Genomic DNA, 9862 nt, shown 5'->3' with positions numbered 1-9862 from the left:
GGCCCAGGGAGGAGGCCAAGCCTGAGCACCGGGGCCCTGTGGCGGAGCCTGGAGCAGGCGGGGCATGACCGTGGTCTGTGGTTTCCACTGCCTGGCGGAGGCAGGGGAGGAAGAGTGAAGGGGGCGTCCTGGAGGTGGCAGGGGGAGCGGGCAGGGCGGAGAGCCCGTGTGGCAGTGTAGGGGTGGGCTGCTGGATGAGAACATTCTGGACTGCGAAGAGAGGAGAACAGAGCCTCGCTGAGACCTCACCCTGCGGAGATGCGGTCTGTTTCCTCATAAGGAAAGGAGTGAAATCGCTCAGTGGTAGAGCTCCTGTCAAGGGCGAAGCCTGGGTTCTACCAGACAAACAAAACAAACGCACAGGAAAAGGAATGAGATCACGTAGCAATAGATCAGTCCTATGGTTCTGGCACCCAGGGTCTCCTCTTCTGATTTGAGATACTGTAGACCTCAGACAGGCCTGAGTGCCCACAGCCCTGCCTTGCTCTGGGAGAGTGTCCAGCTGCAGCTCCACCAGCCCTCGAAAAGCCAACAGCCACCCCTTCACCGCCTCCCTGGCAGTGCCAGGCAGAGCTAAGGACTGCCCCTGCAGGTCCCACTAGAGCAGAGACAGCCTGTGAACCCCCCCACACTCCCCCAGCTCACTGTCCTGCATGAATGAGGCAATTCCATGGCTGCATCCAGAAACGGGCTTGGGGCACCAGCACAGTGCAGTGAGCTGGGCACAGACCTGAGTGGATGCCACCAGCTTTCACGCATGCTACTTTTTAGCATGTATGTATTCTATGTAAGGATGCTTCAACAGGCAACGGTGAACACTCTTGAAACAAGTGGAAAACGCAATGAACTCAGGCTGCAGGGGCCTCTGAGTGCCCGGGTGACAAGCATGGTGAAACGACTCCCTAGCCCCCTGTGCAAGTAGGGTGCCCCACTGGTTCTTCTTAAAGGTATCTTTCCTTTCCATGTTTTAATTGGTGCATTATAGTTATACATAATGATGGGATTTGTTGTTACATATTTGATACATGCACTAAATACATAATTTGGCCTGTATCACTCCCAAGCTCAAAAGAATTTTTATTTTTACACTCTTGAGACTAAGCTGGGTCTTGCCAATTCTGAAGATGCCTTCAAACTATTTTCCTATTGTTTCTGATAAAGAACTAGGATTGCTCTTTAGTGGCCAGAATCTCTTTAACAACCACTTTTTAGCCCCAGTTTTCCACTCACTTTTCTGGCCAAACTGCAAGTTTTTCAAATCTCCCTCCTCTGCTTTTTGCTCCTAATAATCACAATTAATTTTTCTAAAGGCCACTAGCAATCTCCATCCCACTGCCTGAATGCTATGCTGCCTTACATTTCTGTTGCCAAATTAATTAGCTCATTATCTTTGAATTAAGCCTCACAGAAATTCTCAGGACACAGCTAAGATGTGGACGGCATCTTTGCCAGAACGTAACACAGATGACCTCTAGTCCAAGCTCCAAAGTCCTCCTCTTCCGAGACCTCTTGAGCCGTCTTCACAGCCCACTTCCTGTGGGCATTCTGGTCTTGTGAACCTCCCACCAGAATTACCAGTTAAGCTCCATTTACAACGTTCTAAAGCCTTTCCAACTTGCACCTCTGAACTTCTCAAACTCCCACACTGACAACCATCTCCAGAGGCTTCTGGACTTCATGGCCAGGTTAGTCACAGCAATGATCCCACTTCTTGGTACCAATTTCTGTTCTCATTATCTTTTTCATCTCTGTGATCAAAATACCTGACAAGAACAATGTAGAGGAGGAAAAGCTTATTTTGGCTCAAGGTCTCAGAGGTTCAGTCCATGTTTGACTGACTCCACAGCTCCAGAACATCATAGTGGAAGGCCGTGGTGGAGGGGAGCTACTCAAGACATGGCAACCAGGAAGGAGAGAGAGAAGGTAGGGAAAGGCAGGGAAGGGAAGAAAAGGGAAGAGAAAGGAAGGGAAAGGAGAAAGAAAGAACATTTTGCTCACCAGGGACAAAATATCAACCCTAAAAACATGGTCCTGAGTTACCTACTTCTTCCAGGCACATACCACCTGTCTGCAGTGACTGCCCAGTTAGGCCACATCTGTAGATGGAGCCACTGATTAGTTTAAGGCTCTCAGAACCCAATCATTTCACCTCTGAATATTTTTGCATTGTCTCACACATGAGCTTTAGGGGGACACCTCATATCCAAACAATAACACTGCCCGTGACAGGATTTCATTCTCTTTTGTGACTGAGTAATACTCCACTGTGTATGTGCAACACCTTTTCCTTAGCCTTTCACCCATCACTGGTCACTTCGTTTGGTTCCACATGCTGGCCATCATGACTAGTGCTGCAATAAACATGGCGGTGCTGATGTATCTTCAACACACTGGTTTTGTCTCCTTTGGCTACGTACCCAGTAGTGAGATAGCTGGGCTGCACGGCGATGACTCCAGTGCTCACTTTTTGAGGACCCTCCATACTACCTTCTGGAGTGGCTTCACTAACTCACATCCACACCAACAGTGGTGTTTCCCTTTCTCCACATCCTCACAAGTATTTGTTATTTTTTGTCTTTTTGGTAACAGATTTTCTAACTAGGGTGAAATAACATCTCACTGTGGTTTTGATTTGCAATTCCCTGATGATTAGTCAGGTTGAGATTTTTTTTCCCCTATACTTATTGACCTTCAGGATATCTTTTGAGAAATGTTAATTGGGTTACTTGTGAGTATTTTTCTGTTTAGTTCTTTATATATTCTGCAAATTAATCACTTGTCAGATGAATAGTTTGCACAGATTTTCCCTCATTCTGTAGGTTGTCTCTTTAATTTGTATTTTTGTTTACTGAACAGAAGCTTTTCAGTTTTACATAATCTCATTTGTCTCATTACTTTTGTTGCCTGTGCTTTTGGGGTCATATCCAAAAAAAATTTTCCCAGATAATTGTCCTGAAATATTTTTACTATATTTTCTTCTGGAAGCATCATATTTTGGGGTCTTACATTAAAGTCTGTAATCTATATTTAGTTTATTTTGGTATATGGTGAGAGGTAGGGATCTAGTTTATTTCTTCTGCATATTCTGAAGAGATTTTCCTTTCATTCCTCCAATGTTGTCTTTTCTGAAAAGCAGTTGACTGTAAATATGTATATTTATCTCTGGTTCTGTGATCCATTTGTCTATATGTCTGTTTTTAAGCCAATATCATGCTGTTTGGATTACTATTGCTTTATAGTGTGTTTTGAGGTCACAGATTGTAATACCCCCAGCCTTTTCTTTTTTGCTCAGAATTGTATTGGCTACTTACGGTCCTGTATGGTTCCAAACAAAATTTAAGTTTCTTTTTTTTTTTTTTTAACTATTTTTGTGAAGAATATCATTGAGATTTCTACAGGAATTGCATTGACTATACAGGTTGATTAATTTGGGTAGTACAGACATTTTAACAATATTAATTCTTTCAATCCATGAGCATTGGATGTCTTTCCATTGTTTTGTGTGTCCTCTTCAGTTTATTTTATCAGTGCTTTGTAATTTTTATTTAGAGATCATTTACTTCCTTGGTTAAGTTTATTCCCCTTTTTTTTTTTTTTTTTTTTTTTTTTGCGGTGCTGGGGATTGAACCCAGGGCCTTGTGCTTACAAGGCAAGCACTCTCCACAGCCCCCAAATATTTTTGATAACTATTGTGAATGGGATTGCTTTCTTGATCTTTTAACAAATTCAGTATTGATGTATTAAAAAGTTAGTGATTTTTGTATGTTGATTCCTTCTAAAGTTTGTCCTGCAGACTTTTCACTTTGTTTATTAGTTAACAGTGTTTTGATTTGACTATGTATAAAATCATGTAACCTGTAAACAGGGATAATTCAATCTCTGCCTTTCCTCTCTGGTCCTATTTATTTATTTATTGTCTTACTGTGATGTATTACATTTATTGATTTGCCCATGTCGAATCATCCTTGCATACCTGGGATGAATTTCAGTTGATCATGGTGGATCATTTTTTATGCATTGTTAATTTGCTGGTATTTCCTTGAGAATTTTTGCATGTATGTTCATTAGGGATGTTGGTCTTTGGGTTTTTTTTGTTGTTGTTGTTGTTGTGTCCTTGTCTGGTTTGGTGTCAGGATAATGTTGGTCTCATAGGATGAGTTTGAAAAGGTTCCCTCCTTTCTGTACTTTGGAATAGTTTGAGAAGAACTGGCATTAATTCTGTAAAAGTTTGGTGAAATTCAACAGCGAAGCCATCTGGTCCTGGGCTTTTCTTTGTTCAGGGACTTTTTATCACCAGTTACGTCTCATTGCATGTTACAGGCCTGGGCAGGTTCTCTGTGTTCTCTGAATTTGATTTTGACTGTATATGTCCAGGAGTTTCATCCCTTCCTTCTAGATTTTCCAACTTGTTGGCATCTAGTTGTTCACAGTATTACCTAGTGATCATTTGCATATCTGTGGAATCAGGGTTTTTTTTTAACTTTATTTTATTTACTTGTTTTTATGTGGTGCTGAGGATCAAACCCAGTGCCTCATACGTGCTTGGCAAGCACCCTGCCGCTGAGCCACAACCCCAGCCCCCAAAGAGTCAGCTTTGGTGTCACTGATTTTTCCAAAGTGTCTCTGCTCTTGGCTTTGTCGAGGGGGGGGGGGTGGACTCACTTCACACTCCTGTTAATGAGGCTACCCCACCTCCTTCTTGAACCACATAAGCTCTTGCCAACAACTGGAATGTGGAGTCCTTACCAGGAGGTTTTCAACTGAGTTTTCCCCGATCCCTTGGAAGAATTTCCGTGGCCTTACAAACTGTACTTTTTGTTGTTTGTTTGGCACCAGGGATCAAACCCATCAGCGCTTACCACTGAGGACATCCCCAGCCTGGTATTTTAAATTTTTTATTTTGGGACAGGGTGTCACTAAGTTGCTGAGGCTGGTGTTGAACTTGCAATCCTCCTGCCTCAGCCTCCTGAACCACTGGAACTACAGACAGGTACCACTATGCCCAGCACAAAATGTATTTCTTAAATAACAAGACTTGAAAGTCAAAATGGCCCTGAGGCACAGGCTGCAGCATGGAAGCAGGCTCACCTCATTGTACGTCTCCCCAGAGCTCCTGGGTGACCAGGGCGTGGGCCAGCTCGTACTTTGACAGGAGTCTTTTCTGAGCAGCTCTCAACAGTGGGCCTAAGATGTTCAGTGAGCCATGTTATAAACAGACGTGCTGTCACCCAGCCTTGCTTCTCCACTGTAAATCACAGGCAGAATGATCTGGGAGAGTTCTTACAGGCCCCGGGATTTTCAGAATGGGGAATGAGCCACCAGCTTTGGTGTGCCCTAGAGAGTCCATCTGTCCTTCAAGCTGTGGGGCCAGCACTTACTTCTCCCCTGCTGTGGAGCCCTGGGTGGCACCCTCTTCCCATCTGCCCACCTGGGCTGTGAGTGCAGCCGCCTCCCTTGGTGCCTGGTGGCCCCGGGCGCCGCACAACCCCTCCCGGGGCCTGCTTCACTCGGTACTGTCCACTGCCATGTGGCACAATGGCCTCCTCCCTTCAGGCCCGGGACCAACCTCTGCTGCCCCTCACTCTGCACAGCACTCTCACCTCTCTGGGCCACCACAGGACTGAAGAGAGTCTGGGCCTTGCTCTGCATCTGGCTCTGACTGAGGGGTGTGGGCTGGCTTCCTGGGCACCAGTGGCAGGCTGCGCTGCTCCCTGGCCTCCACATGTTCACTGGAGCAGCACTTTTAGTTTCACTCAGGAACTTCTCTTGCGTCCACAGCTTGGCAAACTGCCTGGGGCAAGAGGCCTGGACTTCAGCCCTCCTGGTTTCCCATGCCTTCCTCGCCAAGTCCTTCCTAGCTTCCGACTTCAGAGTGAGAGATGTGTGACTCTTCCTTTCACCTGGGCACTTAGAGGCTACCATGGGGCTGTTCACTGTCCTGACTCAATACCGCTGTGTCTCAGGAACAGGGAGGTCAGAGGAGAGGGCTGGAGACAGGACGGAGTTGCTGTCTTATTTAGGCATGGCCTGGGGCAGTCCAGATGGTCACAGCAGAAGCCCTGCAGATCAGCGATCACAGACACCTTAACAGATAAGTGATAATGAAAAGCTGGACTTGTGGGGCAGGTCACCAACATGTGGCACAGGGACACAGAGTGAGCAGCGGGTGCTGGAAAGGTGGCTGAGACTTGCTTGATGCAGGGCCGCTCTTCGAAGGCAAAGAGCAACCAAACGGTGCACAAGAAGAGGAGGCGAGCCCTGCTGTGTGCCCCAGTCCCAGAGGTGCGCACCTGGGTGTGCAGCCAGGGCTCCACGGCCACCAGAGGGAGCACTCGGCAGTCCCGGAGGGACACCCGGAGGGATACTCCACGCAGCAAGACCACCTGGAGCATATCTGCACCTCAGGACACAGCTCCAGAGAGGGGGGCCAGGGGTCCCAGCACTCCTCCACCAGCAACAGGCCAACAAGGGGCATCGGGCAGGCTAGCGAATCCTGGGCACCAGCAGCGCAGGTGGCCCAACAGGGCCTGACCACACCTGTGAAGCGCACCCTCAGAGGGACGGTGCACCCTCCGGAGAAGAATGATTCTGCCCAGACAGACCACACCTCGGGCTGCACACTCACCTCAAGTGCAGCAGGGTTGAAGTCAGAGTATGTTCCTGGCCACATGTCACTGAATCAGGTATCAGTAACAAAACATATATGACAAACCTCCAGAACCTGCAAATCAAACACAGTTACACAAACCACACAGTAAGGAAGATGCAGGGAAAAAGAGAATATTTTAACTGAATTACAATGCAAATATATTGTGTGTGTACCTAAGCAGTGCTTATAAAGTTACATTTATACCTTACAATGCTTATATTAAAAATTTTAAAATGTATGACCTAAATTCCCACCTTCATAAATGAAAAAGAAAAGCAAGTTATACTCAAAGTAAGAAGAAGGAAGGAAATATTAGAGCGATACTAAAGTATGGAAATCATCAAAACAAAATGTACATACACTAAAGGAAGTAATCAAACAAAGAACTGGTTCTTTGAAAAGATTAATAAATTCAATAAATACTTAGCTGGACCAATAAGGAAAATGGAGAAAACCCACAAATCACCAATGTCAGAATGAGAAAGGGACATCACTATTAATCCTACAAGCACAGGAGGAAAGTAAAGGAAGATTATGAATATGAATGAGTTGTTAGACAAAATCAGCAAATTCCTTGAGAGCACAGATCCCCAAAGTTCACACAAGTAAAGCAAGCCACCTGAGCAGAGCTCCACCCAGCGAGGAAGCTGCATCGCACCCGAAACTCCTCCGCGCTCCCACCCGGCTACTGGAGTGCTCTAGGGGCCTGTCTTCCCCGGAGTGGGGAGTGTGGGTGCACCTCCCCACGTCGGCTGCGTCCAGTAACAAAATCACAGAGGCATCACAGAACCTGGTAATGAAGGCCAGTTCCCCGAGCTTCCAAAGACTCTGGGTAAAAAATCTGCCTGGCTCTGAATTTTCGAACCTGAACTTCCAGCCTGAATGTGTTTTCCTGGAGCCTGGGAATGACCCGTGATTCCACCACTGCTTTTCGACTTTCCAGACTGCGGTCATTCTCCCTTCGTCCCTGGGGAAGTCATGTTTTCGCTGTTTGAGATCTAGGAGTCTCGGGCCATCCCCTCGGGGTGGTTTGCTCCACCCTGAAGCACCCTTGAGAAGTTTCCTCAGGACGATCTCCTGGCGTGAAGCACTCGCAGCCTTTGCCATTTTCAAATGACTGTGCTTCGCGCGCCACAGCTCGGGTGGGCAGTAGCCTTGGACATTAGGAAGTCTGATCCAGCTGCCTCTGACCGCCGGGCTGCTGCTGAGCAGTTGTGTCACTGAACAGCAGCGCCTCCGTGGACAAGTGTCCCTTCCCCGGGGCCCTGACGGTCTCTGCGCCGCGCTCAGTTCCAACGTGCTGCGGGGCAGGGCTGCCCCGGTTGGTTCCGTTGCGGATGCACTGTGCTGCTCTGCAGACGACTTTTATTCTGACCGGCTCTCCACATTGCATTGTTTTCTCCACTTGAAATCGGACTCTTCTCCATCGTGCCTATCATCTCCATTAGAGTCACAATTTTTAAGAATCCTGGAATTTCCCATTTTGTCTTCCATATTTTCTTTAAGGGTCCCTTCTGCTGTGTCTGCACTGCATTCTGGGTGCAGCTCCATCTTCCGGCTCACCCGCTCTCTAGCTACCCCCAGGGCTGTCTCCAGCCACGCCCAGCTCCCTAGCCTCACCTAGCCACGCCCTGTTCTCTCTGGCCGCGCCCCTCTCCAGCCACGCCCAGCTCCCTAGCCTCACCTAGCCACGCCCTGTTCTCTCTGGCCGCGCCCCTCTCCAGCCACGCCCAGCTCCCTAGCCTCACCTAGCCACGCCCTGTTCTCTCTGGCCGCGCCCCTCTCCAGCCCCGCCCAGCTCCCTAGCCTCACCTAGCCACGCCCTGTTCTCTCTGGCCGCGCCCCTCTCCAGCCACGCCCAGCTCCCTAGCCTCACCTAGCCACGCCCTGTTCTCTCTGGCCGCGCCCCTCTCCAGCCACGCCCAGCTCCCTAGCCTCACCTAGCCACGCCCTGTTCTCTCTGGCCGCGCCCCTCTCCAGCCACGCCCAGCTCCCTAGCCTCACCTAGCCACGCCCTGTTCTCTCTGGCCGCGCCCCTCTCCAGCCCCGCCCAGCTCCCTAGCCTCACCTAGCCACGCCCTGTTCTCTCTGGCCGCGCCCCTCTCCAGCCACGCCCAGCTCCCTAGCCTCACCTAGCCACGCCCTGTTCTCTCTGGCCACACCCGCCTCTCTTGCCACCCCTGGTTCTTGCTAGCAGCGCTCATCCCGCTAGGCATGCGCAATTCCCTAGCCACGCCTCGCTCTCTGTGCTCGCCTGCCTACTCAGCTCTTTGGGCCACCGATATAGCTTGTTATTTAGTAGTTTTTCCTTTCCAAATTTGTTTCTAACGGCCATTCAACAACTGGTCCTTTTGTACTACCTGTTTATATAGTTTGCAGTTTCCTTAAGTGATCTGGGCCGTCTGGTTCTGTTGGACTCTGCCGGTGCCCATCCATGGTGGAGACTGGTTTCTTGTGAGATGATCAGTGTGTTGTGTCCATGACTCGCTGTGATTGTGGGGGTCTGCAGGGCCATCTTGGGGGCTGAGGAGCTTCTGGTAGACAGTCTCCGCTGTCTTCCCTACTGCGGGTGTCACCTGCTTGAAGCCCTCTTGGCCCTGTCTTGACTCTGCTGTTGTGCAGCTCAGTGGCCTTCAGCAGCCCGCCCTTCCCAGTGCCCTGAGGGCTCCTTCCCTGGCTGGACCCCAGCCCCTCCTGCTGCAGCTCCCTTCAATTTGTTTGCTTGCTTGCTTTGAGAAGTAGAGGGGAGGTCTTCTGGAAAAGGCAGTATCTCAGATGGTGTCTCCACCAGTGCAGTCCAGCTGTTTGTGGGTGGGCATCTCCCCAGAGCACGGGCCAGCCCTCGTCAATGGAGAAAGCAGGCAGCCTCTGGGTTGTGCCACCTACATGTCCTGCCCAGAAGATGCAGTGGGACGGGTGTGAGTGTTCCGCCTGTGTCTCCAGCAAGTCCCACCTATCATTTCTCAAGGCCCTACCTTCCCTTCTTTCGGCCCCGCCACAGACGCCGGCCCTGGTCCTGTCACTGCCTGTTGCCAAGCACAGGGGCCATTCTCCTGCTTCCCCCCAGCTGACCGCTTCCTCCTCTCCTGCACACGCTGGGCCCAGCTTCCCTGCCCCCCAGTGTGTGCACAACCAGCCCATGGAGCACTGCAGGAGTCGGTGCCTCTGTGGCCAGGGATCCCTCAGCTGCCCTCAGATGTTCAGTGTATGATG

The sequence above is a fragment of the Sciurus vulgaris genome (assembly GCF_902686455.1).
Source record: "Sciurus vulgaris genome assembly, chromosome: 9".
Taxonomy (NCBI): Eukaryota; Metazoa; Chordata; class Mammalia; order Rodentia; family Sciuridae; genus Sciurus; species Sciurus vulgaris.
The sequence above is the reverse complement of the archived record's forward strand: the minus strand, read 5'-3'. Positions refer to the sequence as shown.